At 36.1% G+C, this 15,465-nt stretch overlaps 1 protein-coding gene across 7 annotated transcripts in view; it reads right to left on the reverse strand.

The window, feature by feature from the left end:
- Window positions 1-15,465, reverse strand: part of adcy7 (adenylate cyclase 7) — a 61,736-nt gene that overhangs the window by 36,756 nt on the left and 9,515 nt on the right. For 3 of the 7 annotated variants that reach the window (XM_044106450.1, XM_044106422.1, XM_044106459.1), the window contains exon 2: window positions 5,223-5,277. The exons of 1 other annotated variant lie outside the window; for it this stretch is intronic. The gene's annotated coding sequence lies outside the window, so the exon portion shown is untranslated. Of the gene's footprint in view, window positions 1-5,222; window positions 5,278-5,525; window positions 5,569-15,465 lie in introns of those variants that run through there. 3 more of the 7 variants (XM_044106468.1, XM_044106413.1, XM_044106440.1) reach the window with 2 other exon arrangements.

The following is a 15,465-nucleotide window of genomic DNA, read 5'->3' on the forward strand; positions in this document are numbered from 1 at the left end:
TTCAAAAAGCTTCTTCAGTTCAAAAAATTGTTTGGGAGTAGCAGGAAATAATCTGAGAACAGTCAGACTATTTGAGTAGTTAAAGTGTCTAATGTGTTTTCTCTTGACCCAGGTATCATTCACATCTCTAAACCAGCGTAGTTTCCTTTATTTCTCTCAGCATTGACAAGGAAGTTGACCAGAGCTAATGGGAAGAAATCCTGTTTGAGCCGGTTAAAAACAAGGAAAACAGAAATTCAACCCATAAACTTACAGCCAGAGCCACCACAGAATGGTTTAAGTCAAAACATATATATGTGCTAGAATAATTTAGACCTACATCTAATTTAGAATCTGTTCCAATAGATGCTCTCCATGCAGTCTAAATGACCTTGGATTGAAGAATGGGGAATCGTTTTATTTTCTTTATGTTGGAAGAGACATACCCTGTAATCACAGTCAACACTGGTTCTAGATAATACTGACTTGAATTCATATAGAGAGCCATGAATAATTGTCCTTCAAATTACATATATTTCAAATTAAACAAGCCAAAGTCTGATTGTTGGCTGAAAAAAATGCAAAAACGTTCAATGAGTAATAACACTTTCATAAAGCACTGCTCCATACGTCAAGTTTTAGTCGTAACAGAGTAAATAATTATATCCTTAATATTCTTTTGCATATACAACAATCAAATTATAATAATATAAAACAAAAATCCTTCCTTTACCTTCTCGTTTTTTAAAATGAAGCGTTTGCTTTGTGCTGAACAGAGGACCACAATGTACCTGACAGTCTGGGAGATCATGCTGGGTAAGCTCTATATGAGTAAACAAGGTGGATATAGATTGTTATAGATCGTCCTTATCTCTTCAAACAGCTAGAGCTCTATAGCTGCAACAGGTCCTCATAAATACGCTGAACTATCACTGAGCATCATAGCCACAGAGCAGAAACAAGGACACTGAAACTGCTTGTAGGGATTTAGAGATCTTGCTGAATCATTCAGAGAAAAACAACGTGAACTTAGCTCTGCTGTCAATAGAAAGCTCATTTCCTGCTCTCACTCTATTTCAGTGTGTGGAGGGAAAGGCACAGCTTCATGTTTGTTTCCAGCATAGCAACTGTGACATGTGCCATAAAAACTGGGATGCAAGAGGAGGAAGGACAAAAGATAGCAAGACAAAGAACACAATTATGTTGGAACCATCATTTGCTGTGCTTTAGCATCTTAGTGATAAAATTTCCTGTGGCCAACGCAGTGATGCTCCACCCCCACCTGTTGTCGTGTATTGCCAGTGGCTGAAAATAAGCTATGACACTTTCCTTTCACTTACAAGAAAGGCTAATCAGAGATTTGGAAGCATTTTAAATATCTCTAGCTAGTTATTTGAGCAGAATGTCAACAAATGAGATACCCAGGTTTCTCTCACTCTGCTATGATAAATTTTTTAACCTATAATTATTAAATGCTTCCAGATGCATTAAATGCTCTTATCGCTTTTGAGTCATGTCAACAATGTAGATAGTCATCAAAAATGAAAAAATGTGTCCTCATTTGAGATTTAACTTCCAGACCTAATGGAGTTCTGACTGGAAATCACCTCATAGTAATAAACTAATGTTATCCAGAGAGCATATCTTTAGCAAACCAACTCCCAATTCAAAACCTTTTATAGAGCGCTGCAAATACAGATCTTTTTCCACAGCAAATCACTTTGCTTTTATGACTGTCTTTGTGCTTGCATTCAATGAGCCAGGACAAAAGAGGACAAAGAGTGACCCTGGTCTCAAGAAGAGAGAAAAAAAAGGATGAGCAAATGCATTTCCCAGTCTGTGCTGCAAAGCTCCAGGGTTAAAGGTGATTTTGGTAAAGAAAGGACCAAGCCAATTCACCTAAAAACTTAGTGGAGTACAGAGGTAACTAAGGAGAGGCACCAGATTTTTCTATTTTAAATTCCTTAAATCAATGTCAAATTTCAATTAAACTAAGAACTTAAAAATTTTACAGGTTTTGTTTTGAACACATTCAATAAGCTAAAAATAATTTTTGATAAATAGCTTTATCAATTAAATATTTCAAGCAACTTAAGTTGAAATATTAAATGTTTAAAATGTGAATTCAGTACATCTTGCAGATAAAATAGTTGTCCACTAATCTGTTCACACCATTTTGTTTCTAAATTAAATGTTGTGGTTCTGGACTGTAAGGATTGTCAGGAAGCAGAAGATGCTCATCCAGCATAGATTCAGGATTCTATTTTTCAGACAACGTTAAATGAAAGAAAAGTAAAGCCAGATTAGAAAAAAATGCTAAAAAGGAAAATAAAACAAGATGCTTAAATCCTAACTAAAGTAACACATCTGTGTCCTGATGTAGGGGAAGAGTCAAGATTTTACACTCTATAAAATTGTTATTATGTATCAGGGATACATCAAAAGCGTTACACAGGCTTCATGGATGTGACAGGACTTTAAGATCCACAAAATGTGTGTCTCATGTTTACATCCATATAAAGTGGAATTTTACATGCACCAACTTATAAGATGAGACAGGAAAGACGGTTATAGTATCTTAGTACAAAGCAATGATTACATTTATTTATTTTTACTTTATGTGACTTAAATATTTAGCTGAATATAATATTTCATTTTTTTAAAATCAGTTTGCAGAACAAATATTCAGGTCAGATCAGGTTAGTATTTTACAGCCTTCTGTAATCCTGCACCAATATAAAAAATCCTTTCTATAAATAGAAGACTGATCTATGTACAGCAATGTACACTTGTGGATTAGATTATCATAGCCTGCCCCTAGCCATGTCTCTTCCTTTCTCCCAGTACTGGCTACTGGTATTAAATTAACCGCATTCACCAGAAGGAGTGACTTGCACCTAACAATATTACCAGGATGCTATTTCAGCAGTGATTCAAGCTTTAAATGCCTCTGCTTTTAATAAATACAGGAAGCGCAAAAGAGAAAACAGTACTTGGAAGCTGTCTGGTATTGGTCAAATGTTTCACATGCATTTACATATAAATCAAGCAAAGGCTGAAAGTGTAGCCATCTGTTTTTCTGCTTGACACAACCAGCAGGTAAAAATAGGAATTTATTGGAAGAATTTAAATCTAGATATATCAGCTGAGGGGCAAATCCAATACTGAAATAGCCCTGATGAAATTAGTCTGAGTCATTTCCTTCTCATATGCTGTTTGGATTTAAAAACACCTGCACTCCCTCAAAGGAAAATGTCGCCCAAGTCATATTCAGGACAACACTCAGTGTGACTATCACAAGGCTCAAAAGGTTAAATTACTGTATATAAATGGTTATTATAATTATGTCAGTTGTCTCAATACAATTAAAAATTAGGATATTATTACAATAACAAAAATATTTCAGCTTAATTTAGAATAAACCGTACAATTTTAATAATAAGCCCAGAATAACTTTACTGTGATTAGCATATCATAAAACATACAACCATACTTAAAAAAAAATCTGAATATGTGTTTCGACGAGGCTCATTTGTCAGATTAAGAGTACATGTTGAAAAAACATACTTTTCATTAATCTCATATTTTTGTAGAATTTCTTTAATGCATTCTCAGATGAAATGTGTTTTCATTAGCTGTAGGTGAATATCATAATTAGCAATTTGAAATCCTTTCAGGATGAAGGGCTTTCAGTTTGCACAGAACTTTGTGAGATACCTTTCAGAGATATGTGTGAAAGGCTTTCAAGCATCAGTTTATGTGCTAAAATAAGAAAAAAAAAGTGAAACAAAGTTTGAATTCTTTGGTTATCTCACTCAAAAGATTTACATGCATGTCATGTCAAGACAGATTGGTTAAAAAAGGAAGAAAATATATCAGCACAGTGCCACGCTAGCAGATTAGGGTGCTAAGATATGTAAGGTAAGAGTTAAGGGAATTTAGGTTACTAGACAGAATGCATCAAAGTTTTTAGGTGCATCAAAGTTTTCAGGTGCAGCACTAGCAGAATGCATTGCTGCAGCCTCACTGCCTCTTCTGACCTCAAGGTGCAGAGGTTAGACATGCAGCTGCAGTACAAATCAAATGTAACAAAAATGAAACGCAGAGTGCCGTGTATAAGTATTCAATGAAGAAACACCTTGGGCCTCTTGGCTATTTTAAGAAGACAGGTATGTCTTAGTACATCTTGGGTTTTATCATGTGTTGAATAGAGCTCTATGAGATGCTAAAATAATATAGCTTTGCAATTGACTGCAAAAGACTAATTAACCTCTAAGTGTGAAAATATTCACTTTGTATTGTGAATATGAAGTTGAATTTCACATAAGGCAATATTTAGTCAGATGGACAGTCAGAAGATGCTCACACCAGACCTTTCCCAAAGTGCTTAAGGAAGCACACGTGAGAAAAAGGAAAGAAGAAAATAGGCAAGTATTGCAATATTCACCAATATTATCACCAGCACAAGATTTTCTAATTTCATGTAGCCCTGGGCATGATAATAATGCACACCCCATTGAAATGAAGAATAGACACAATCTGTTCCAGCAGCAGGGATCATTGTTTCCAGCTGATGTCACCAGCCACATCCCTGATTCAGGTTTCAAAACGTACCACACTCTTTCCCATAACACTGGAGTAAAAGGGCGCCTTTTTCACCACCACCCATAAGAAAAAACCATAATTATTCCTCAGCAGTCCAGCCAGCTCACTACCACTATCCCACTCAGAAAACCTCAACATCTGAAACCAGTACAGCAATGGGAATGTTTACGCATCTACAAAGAACCTAATGCAGATATCATGCAGCACTGCTTCAAAAGAAATGGATGACAGCTTAAGGTCAGTGTGACGATTGTAATTTTCCAGATGACTATCAAACTCGGGCTGCTGACAGGGCCATCTGGTGCGCGTTTCCCACAATCTACTTTTATATCTAAAGTTAAATCTTTTCATAATTCATAGTGTGCATTGCATTGGTTGACTCCTGTCAAAAATAACATATTGTTAATGTACATGACTTTAAAAGCTGAGGCTAATACTAAGGACCTTTAAATTTGCACAGTACATTACAGCTACATAGTTTTGCAATCAAAAGAAAGAAAGACCATATTACTAACCTTATCTTTAACACAAATTAAAATACTGTTAAATATATTTGTGTATTCTATTTTCCGTACTAAAAATATATATCACTATCACACAGCTGGTAACTGAAACATTACTAGAAAATTAAAACATACCTAAGAAGAGAGAATCTCAAGTCAGTGGTTTACATCAGCCCAGCAGCTTCCGTTTCTGTACGTGAAATAAAATACAATAAATAAACCTAAACTAGCTACAGAGAAAGACATTGATTGACCAGTTAACAGTTGTAACATTAAACACAACTGAAATGCACAACACTGAATATGATAACAAATAAAAAAAACATACAAAACATGACAAAATTAGACATAAAATCATATATGTAATTATATTTGTCTAAAACATATGTCAAAATATAGTACTTGTGAAGAAAACACAGAGCTGACCCTGATACATACCACAGTTACAGTCAGCAACCGAAAAAGTGGATAAGCTGACTGTTACTGGTTGCTATGGTAACCACCAACTGTTCAGAGTAATATAAATTATGTGCCAAAAAAAGAAACATAACTTTTTGACTACACCATATAAATTTGAAGAATAAATAAACCAAATTTGTCAAACTTCATATTTGTTATAACATTAAAATAAAACCCAGTTACACATATTGTCAAATAACAGACACTGACAGGCATGAAATCGTAAAGCTACATAGCAATGCAAAAGTATTAATAACTGTTTAACTTATACATCTAGTCATGCAACAAATGTTAATTTACTCTAATAGGATTTCTTGTAAATACCAATAAGAAATAGGGCAAAAAACATTACCCAGTCTTAGAGATTAAATTGTGTCTGGAAATTTTATATCCAGCAATGGATATAAAATTTGCATTGAAGTTCCACCCAGGACACAAAATACCACAACTTCAAAAACCTTGGCTGAGCAAGATCTCTCTAAAGAGACGTCTTTTCAATGTTGTAGAAGACACTATAATGTGTACAACATGGGTACATGTGTAATTTTTGTGAGACTTTTGCACAAAACACAAAATAATTTTAGATTCTTCCAACTTTTTATTAGTTGCATAACCAACAATAAAAGCTCTTAATAAAAACCACGAGAGGAAACAACAAACACTTGAATGTTTTCACTATGTATCCTGATATATTTGATGGCTGAAGAGAAACCATGTTTCAACATGTTCCCAACCTGACTGATCACTCTATTTGAGCAGGCTTACTTGATTTCCTCTTCAAAAGTCAACACTGCCAATTCAGTAAATCGCACACATAAAAGGTTTTGCTCTCTGGCAACAGAGATGCAGAGTAAAACCAATACTGCACATTGACCTGAACAAGCTGTTTCCACTAAAATATGGTGGTGACATGGTAGTTTACTTACTGATCGTGTTTCAGTTTTTTTCTTCACGGAGTTTTATTTTATTTGCAGAACCTTTTGGAGAAGCTTTCATTGCTAGAAAACAGGATTTTTGATTTAATACTGCAGTTGAAGGAGAGGTGAATCCTTGTAACCACTAGAAAAGGCTTATATAATTCATGAAAAGCTTGTGGGTGAGAAGCCAAGACTTATTCATTCTTTCTTAAAACATCTGTGCTGAGGGGGAGTGGATTTTGCTGAATGGAACACAGACTATGACAGTAACATTTTGGTGATAAAGTAATAGACTGATTAGCAGTGCTTCATTGATGCATTTTATTTGTTTTAGTTACTTTTCCTATCTTTAACAACAACAAACAAAAACCAAACCCCACCAAGCCCTGAGGAGTAATCTTAAACGAGTCATCAGGGAAACTGAATAAAATTTATTACAAAACAAAACACATGTCAGTTCATGTCACGGATATAAACTTATAGGATATGACTTCTCCAGTTCAGTGGCACTAGATTAGAATATTTTCAATAAGCATTTTGATGCACTGAAAACAGGTCACCTTTGTGGAATGCTTATAACTGCTTGCTAAAAGATATGTTAGATAAATAGCTCTGCAAAGAAAAATAATCCATGTGCACAATGGGGGAAAAAAGAAATGCTGACTGCATATTCTTAGCGTTGCATGGCACGCCACAGTCCAAGCCTTCAATTTAAAATCCTGCAGCAGCAGAGAGGTCGATCGGCCGGAGTGACGCAGGGCGAGCACATAGGGATCTCATTACCTCAAATGTCTTCTGAGAGCAACGGATGACTACACTGAATGGTAGCTGAGGATTCAACTAATAGCATTCTGGTTTTCCCCTGAGTGTCTTTAACAGCCCTTTTAAAATCTGTATGCCCAAACTCTGTTTCATGCTCTTGGCATACAATTTGTGTTCAACTAAGCTTCTGAAATGCACCCAGTGATGGTCTTTATGTTGGTCATGCCAGTTATTGGATCTCAAAGGAAGCTTTGTGTGAGGGATGGCGAAAGTTGCACGTTTTGAAAAAGCCATCCCCTGTGTTTTGCCACTGTGGGCCAAGGAATGTGAATGAAAGCGTTGCCGTTGAGAAGCAACACGGGAATATTTTTACACACCAGTACCTTTTCCGGGATTTCTGTGGCTGAGTGGGAAGGAGAGGTTTTTGGCAACACTGCGTGAAAGCAGGGTTACTCCTCCCGAGCATCTGTCTGCAAGCTCACACAAAGGAAATGGCTTGAAAAGACTTGAGTTTCACTGCTGCCCTTCCCATAAATGAGTCACAGTCTGACAGTGCTGTACACATATTTAATTCAACTGATGTACATCAGTGTTTAAAACAGAAAACCAAAACGTGAAATTCTTGGAGTTTAGGCAATGCTAACAAGGGTCTTGTGGAATTATTTGTTACCCTTAAATGTTTTCACATCTCATTGCCTTACATCTAGAAATTTTGACAGCACACAATTATGAAGTGAAAGGAAAAGAATGCACAGTTCTGAATTTTAAAGGGTGTATCTGTGTTCAGCCCCATTGACTCAATACTTTGTTCAACTTCCTTTTGACGTAATTATAGCTGCAAGTTTTTTAAAAAGTATCTCCACCAGCTTTTCACATCTAAAGGCACACCACAAACTTGTCCCACATTTAGGTATGGACTTCGTCTAGGCCATTATGTATAAATTTGATTTAATCTAAACCATTATGTCTTCTATCCCCTTTAACAGCCCTTTTCTAAGGGCACCTTCCACTTAACACTGATCATTTTTACTGCCCCTTATAAAGAAGAACAATCCCATTGCATGATGCTCCAACCACCTTGTTCCATCATGGGTGTAGTGTTTATTCTGCTGCATATATGGTGTTGCTTAAATTTCAAAAAGTTTTATTTTTGGTCTCACAAGACCATAGTCCCTGTTTTCACAACTTTGACACATTACCGATATGGTGAAAAACTGGGAGATTTAATGGTTTCCTCTCAACAATGTCTTTCTTCTTAGCACTCTGAGCTAAATTTATGGAGCTCACAGAACAGCTGGATTTATACTTAGCAGTGGTGCGACTTGATTAAAACCCTGACCCAAGTTAATTGTAGAGTATATAATTAATGAATAGCATTTTAATTTAAAAAAATTAGATTAAATGCATTAAAATTGTGAATGTGTTAAAATCTACTAAATTAAATAATTGAAACTAACTTGTTAAAGTCTCTGCCCTCATAATTAGCTTTACTAATTATGTGACTTCTTAAGGTTTCTAGTTTCACCGCATTTACTTGTGCAGGCCACACGTCTGACATTTTCCTTTGTAGAAATATTTTAAAACCACTAACAGCAATAAGTTAATTTGTGACTTTTATGACACAAAGAATTGTGAAATGGTTTCTGCTCAACCAGTCACACCGGTTTTTGTATTCCCAATGCTGACATATAAATTTTGGATGACAGTTAAGGTTTATTTCAACATCTAAAATTTGTTTATTCTGATATGTTTTTTGTCATTTGTTTTTATTCTGAAACATTCTTTGTCTACAAAGTATTTGAAGGAGCAACAGCATCACACTGTCACTGCAGATTCACTGGCTACACTGCTATACTACAATAGCTGAAGAATCCAGTGAGATTATTCGAGCTTTGTGGCCAAGTGTGTTATGACGCTGGAAGAAGCCACCAGAAGATGAGTATACTATTGTAACAAAGAGATGGTCAACAACAAAACTTATACAGGTTAAAGTGTTGACAGTATGTATAGCTGGGAACAAAAGCCCCAGAGTGCCAAGAAAACAACCATTACACTATTACAGCAGCAGCAGCCAGAACACTTGAGGAAAGTCAGGATGGATCCATACCTTCATGTTCTTCACACCTACTTGTGTTCCTACCATCTGAAGGGTGCAGCTTAGTCTCATTGGATCAGGCAATGTGTTCTCATTCAGTTCTGTGGTATCTGTGAGAATTGCAGCTTCAGCTCATGACAGATGTGGCGTCTAGAATTGCCGACTGCAACTGTAGCCTATTTGCTGGTTGATTTCCTGCAATACCATAGATGGTAACCTGTATGCCTTTGTTGTAGCAAGTGGATATTTAAGTTACTGCTACTTTCTATCATCTAAAAACCAGACTGCATACTCTCTTCTGACCTCTGACATGAACAAGGCACTGTCATCCACACAACTGTCACTCACTGGATATTGTCTCTATTTCTTTATTAATGGAGAGATGTTGAAACATCCATCCAGCCCATCTGGTATCAACAATCATGTCATATTTAAAATTATGTTGAAGCCCTTTTTTTCTCCCCAGACTTGAAGCTCATGCTTAATGTTTGACCTTCAGCCAGTTGTCTTCCCAGGTTATCTAAAATGAACAAAATAACAAAAACTGAAATTGAGGAAATATTTTTGGTAACTGAAATAAATAAAAATGGTAATTAATGGGGAAAAACTATAACTAACTACCTGGAACTAAATCATGCATTTATAAAAGTTTCTAAAAAATACTGAAATTAGAGCTATAATGGCTTTTATTTTTGTGCTAATGAATCTATTTGTTAACATTTTGAACTGTTGTGAAATTAATTTTTTCCCCACACAAGCAGTTTATATCAGTTGCTGGCAAATTACAGCAGTCCATAATCTTTCCCCCGAAACTCACGCCAGTCTGCAAAATAGCAACAGCAAAAGTTGAGATAAATCGCTAGTCAATTGTTCAAAAGGAATTTAATAAAAAATGTTAAATGGTAAACCATTATCACAATGCTTTGTCGTTTTTAAATTCTGCAACTAAAAATTAACCAAAGTATGAAAAAATTTAAAACTACTACTAGAACTGACAAAAGAATACACTGAAACTAAGCAATAACTAAGAACAATTAGAAAACCCTTTCCAAAAAGTAATTAAATCCAACTGAATTAGACACAAAGTTCACAAGAAAATAAAACCACACTACAAAACCCAAACCGAACCGTGGTGTTTTCATTGTGTCTAGATGTTTAAATACACCGAGTTGATGCCAGGTGATTGGCTGATCTGCTTTTAGTGTCAACAAGCAACCGAATAGATGTACCTAAAACAGTTGCTGTGAGTGAATCATCACTATCTGTTACAAAAAGAAACCAACACAGGAACTTCTTATCAGTACTCAGATTGCATCTGAAACTAGTTTCGAGTTAGAGCAAATTTTCCATCACCAACCAAAGTTCAGTTAACTTACTGGCAGTCTGTTTTCTGACATCCCATAATATTAATCCTGTACGATTTAACGCCCATGCATCTCTACATGCCAAACATGTTTACAGAGTTGTGGAAATACAACAAGACAACCTCACAGCTGTCCTTGCAGAAATATGTTCACATTCATGCAATTTCTCACAACATGAAACAGAAACAGACAGTTTCAGTTCACTTGCTAGTACAGAGAGGTATGTTTGCCACAAAGAACAAAAAAAAGGCCAGTTGTTGGGGTGTACTGTTGATTAAAATCCTGTAAGGTGAGAACTTAAAAAAATTGTGTTGTGTGTTCAAGTACCAGTTTGCCAAAAGATGACCTCATTTTTTTAACGCTCAGCTCTTGCTTTTTTCCTTCCATCATAATTTGCAAGTCTAAATACTTTTTCACAGATCTGAGATGTCAAAACAGCAGCCTGGTTTTCAGGGTTCTCAAGCAAAGGCAGAATATACCCTGCAACATGCACTTGACCGCACAGCATTTCACTTCCTTAGTAACTATGACTCATTTCTCTAACAACTCTGCAAGGACAGCTTCACAAAAAAGGAACCTGTAGCCAGTGCACAATTAGTCACAAATGGATGCTGCAAAAAAACACAATACCTCTGATTTTAAGCTGACAGGAGAAACAGTGAATGAAGCACAGAAGTAAATGAGAACAATCTGTCTGTTTTTATGTTGTGTAATGTAGTTCTACTCTACAGATTATATTTGAGTACAATATGTAAAAAGAACATCCTGAGACAAATGGAATTGTAAATGCATTACGCAAATTATCTTTTTTTTTTTTTAACAACACTCGAAAAACCAACAGGGTACAAAAGCTAGCCTCATCACTGGAGTAGCAGTGTTTTCAGGCTATGAGACACCTGAGCCCACAGCTTTGAGATTCCCCACTGAACATCAGCGTCCCAGCTGCTGACAGCAGAGATCTGCGAAACACTTTCATAAATGATCTGTGTGAGAGAGGTTTGAATGGCAGACACCTGATCCTTCCAGGAAGATTAGATTAACTTTCATTATGGAGATTTTTTAATTTAAGGGGCAGCTATTAACTGGGTTTTATTTTCTTATTATGTGGATTTATTACATATTGAGAAGTACTGACAAATTTCAGTAATTTTGCATAATAAAAGTAAGTAATATTTGCATCCAAAAAGTGAGAGAAACCTTCCAGATATTTATTTTTAAGGTATAATTTTTATTATTGCAAGTGGAACTAGAGTAGGTGTCCAGTGTTGCAACCTCAGGCACCTGGCAAAGCTCCCTTGGCTCCTGGCCCTCCCATACAGCTTCACAGCTGCTGTCAAATGTTGAGCAGCTTGAGAGGAGTTTATTGTACTTAAACATTTATCTGACTTTTTTAATAAGACCAGTTTTTTTAGTTGTTTTGTAAAAGAATAATTTCTACATGATTGGCTCTTTATTTTAAAAAGTAAAACTCAGAAAGAAGAAATGATCAAATGAAAATTTCAGAAGAATAGGAAACTCAAGAATTGAATTATTTGTTGTTTTTTGTCACTTCTTTAATTAAATGTGGTTCAGCCTTTTCGTCTGTGTTATGTTTAAGGTGAGGCCTCTAACATTAGTTGATTTAAAAGACGAGGTCACCTAAAAAGTCTAAGAACTACTTCACTTGGGAATACAAGTCTTTTTGCTCATCCTTCTTTGACGAGTAGTTCAAGCTCAGGCAGATTGAGTGGGACAGCGTCTTCCCATCAAGTTTTACCAGCATTACTGTCTCTGCTGGAGAACAGAATCTCCAAAGCATAATCCTGCCACCACCGTGTTTCACTATGAAGAAAGTCTATAGTACATATAGACTTTCCCATAGTCTATATAGTGAAAGCGTATAGACTTATAGAAGTCTATACGCTGTGAGTTGAAAGTCCATTCAACTCATAGTGATTTTATTACCTGTTAGCCATAAACTTCAAATTTCATCTCATCTGGACTCTGGTCATCTCGGACCAGAGTTCCTTTCTACACTCGTTTTCTGGATCACCAAACGGTGCTCTGTAAGTTGTTGTTTCATAGCCCAACTCTCTTCAAACCTTCCTATAATGTTATCTTTGACCTCTCTGCTGTGACCCTTGATATTTATAAATCTAGTTGTTTACTTTCTCTAACAAGCTTCCACAAATCCTAAATTATGTAGTTTTGAAGGCATTCGGTTGCACTGGATTTTCTTTATAGGCGTATCAGAGAAAAGGGTTTGAATAAAAATACACACTGTATTTTTCAGACATTTATTGCTACTTGGTGCTGGTGTATCAAATAAAATCCTAGATAAAATACAATGAAGTTTCAGGTAGCAACAGGACTAGCAAAATGTGAAAATGAGGTATGAATACTTTTCTAAGCACAGTAGTTGCACACTGACTCCCCTGAGAACCACAGTGCGTTTATCAGCTTGGCCTTGAAACTGACGCCATATTTAGAAGATTATCTGGGCCCTGATAGTACATCAACCAACGATACACCATAAACTGCATCTTTCAGACTCAAGAACAGAGCTGTTCTTCAACAATCAGACTATTCCTTCCCAACCATTAAAAGCAAATATTTCCGAGACAACAATATGAAACAGTTGTTAGTATAATCCCTCTCCAAGCTGGCAAATAACAAATTAAAACACACCCACTATGTATTAAGCTATAGATAGACGTCCTACTCAAAATACCTGAGAGGCACATCTAACCAGTGAAAGGGAAAGCAACAAAAGATTTAAATGGCCTCCATGATAAACCTCAGAAGGTTAAAGTAATTAATCGAGATGAATCGGTTATTGAAAAAATACAAATATTTATACTGATTATTGCAGTAAAAACGTTTTAAGACAGAGAAAATGAAAACAGTGAAAAAAAGAGGATTCTTAGTTTTCTCAAAAATATTTTAAAAATCCCTCCAATGTACAACCACAAGCATTTTTATTTCCAAAAGCTTTCTTGGAGGAGTAGGTGAGTGTTTGGTTGTGTAAGGGACAGCAGAAGGAGAGGCTTGCCCAGGGCTCTCAGTTGGTCAGTAGTTGTATTTTTAGTGGCTCCCTATTGTAATCCAGATTTAAACTGACTCCATGCCCAAATCCATGCCTTTTCTACTAGATCCACCACTAATGCGAGCGCCAGTGGTACCTAATAACTCATTAACCAGCTTAGCACAATGAGCAGCTTGTTGAGCCACTGACATGTCTACAAGGCTGACTCTGGCATGCAAATCCTGCATGTTTGTAGAACACTGAATGCACATCCACAACAACGAAACTACATCAACAGACTTCAGCTCAACTGAACAAGTTTAAAACACCTACCTTTACATCTGCATAGTCTGGAATTAAATAATTACAAATGCACCTACATAAAGTGGGATGTGCATTACATCTTTAAACATGAACTCCAAATCTCCTAAAATGCTACAGAGATTATTTGTGCTTTAAAGCTATTGAGCAGATGTACACCAAATTCCTCTTTTGCTAGTACAGTGTCCTTAGTTACTAATGTCTTTCACAGGTAAGTTTTTCATTTCTGCCGTGATTTCTGCAAACTCCTCAATTCAATGGCACTTCTCCAGATGGGGTGCTCTCACAAGCGTTACATAATGTCCTTGAATGATAGCAAGCACAATACTCTGGATATGAAATGGGGAGAAAGAGAGAGCAAGACACCCACACAGTTGCACCATCCGCTCTCAAACATTCACAGGAAGAAAGCATCGGCTCACACTGGCTGCAGGGTGTTTCGGCATGGCTTCTGATCAAGAAGTTTGACACAAAAGGTCACTTCACACAAATATGTTTGACTCAAAGCTTTCTATCAGCAACATGCTATGTAATGCTATTACATCGAAGGGATATTAAGCACTTTACATTTGATTATCCTTTCAATAAATCATTTTGCTTCCTTCAAGTGTAAATAATTTTGTTCTACTTTGAACTGTAATTGTATCAACATTTGTTTTAATCACACAATGCCAAATGCTAAAGGTAGATCATTTTGAGGGGCTGTGGGTGGGAAAGTTGCCCAGGAAATGGAAAATTTTCTACAACAAGGTGAAGAGGTATTCCTCTAATCCTCTAATGGCTCTCCAAAGCAACCCATGTTGTGCTGCAGCTCTTCAAATGGCTAAAGTTAGACTGCATCATTTCCCAGTTTTAAAAAAGAGCATCTAAGACTGAATAATGATCAAGATGACAGTAAATTATTGTCAGTTTACAGCGTAATATAACAAGAAAATTAAAGCTGAAGAACTATGGCTTGTAAACGACAAAGAACAAATATAGATCGGTTTACAGCTGCAGCATCTTTTTTTGAGTTTCCATCAGCTTTCCTCTTTTTTCTAAGTTGGAAAAGTAATTTATGCCCAGCACAAGCTGCAAACATTTCTACAAAACACTGCAATTAAAAGTCTAATAACGGCATCCAAGTACACAACACATTAAGGTATGTGGAGGGTTGCTGCACACAAAAACAAACCAGAATATTAATCAGTGGAAACTTTGCTTCATGCTACTGGTTTTGCCACTATTCTACTGAAGCAAACACACCCTTTATGAGTCAAGTTTTAAATCAATAAATAGGTTTTAGTAGAAACGGATGACAAATCTTTGTCTTATTTTGTCTAAGTATCCATTGAGCTTTTGAGTAAAATACTTGACTATTGTCTCATCATCGCCACAAAGTGTAAATGTATTTTAATTAAGTGGGACGAAAATACTAAAATGGGTTTTACGCGGTTTGTTAGATTATAATCTAGAT

The sequence above is a fragment of the Gambusia affinis genome, linkage group LG02 (assembly GCF_019740435.1).
Source record: "Gambusia affinis linkage group LG02, SWU_Gaff_1.0, whole genome shotgun sequence".
Classification (NCBI taxonomy): domain Eukaryota; kingdom Metazoa; phylum Chordata; class Actinopteri; order Cyprinodontiformes; family Poeciliidae; genus Gambusia; species Gambusia affinis.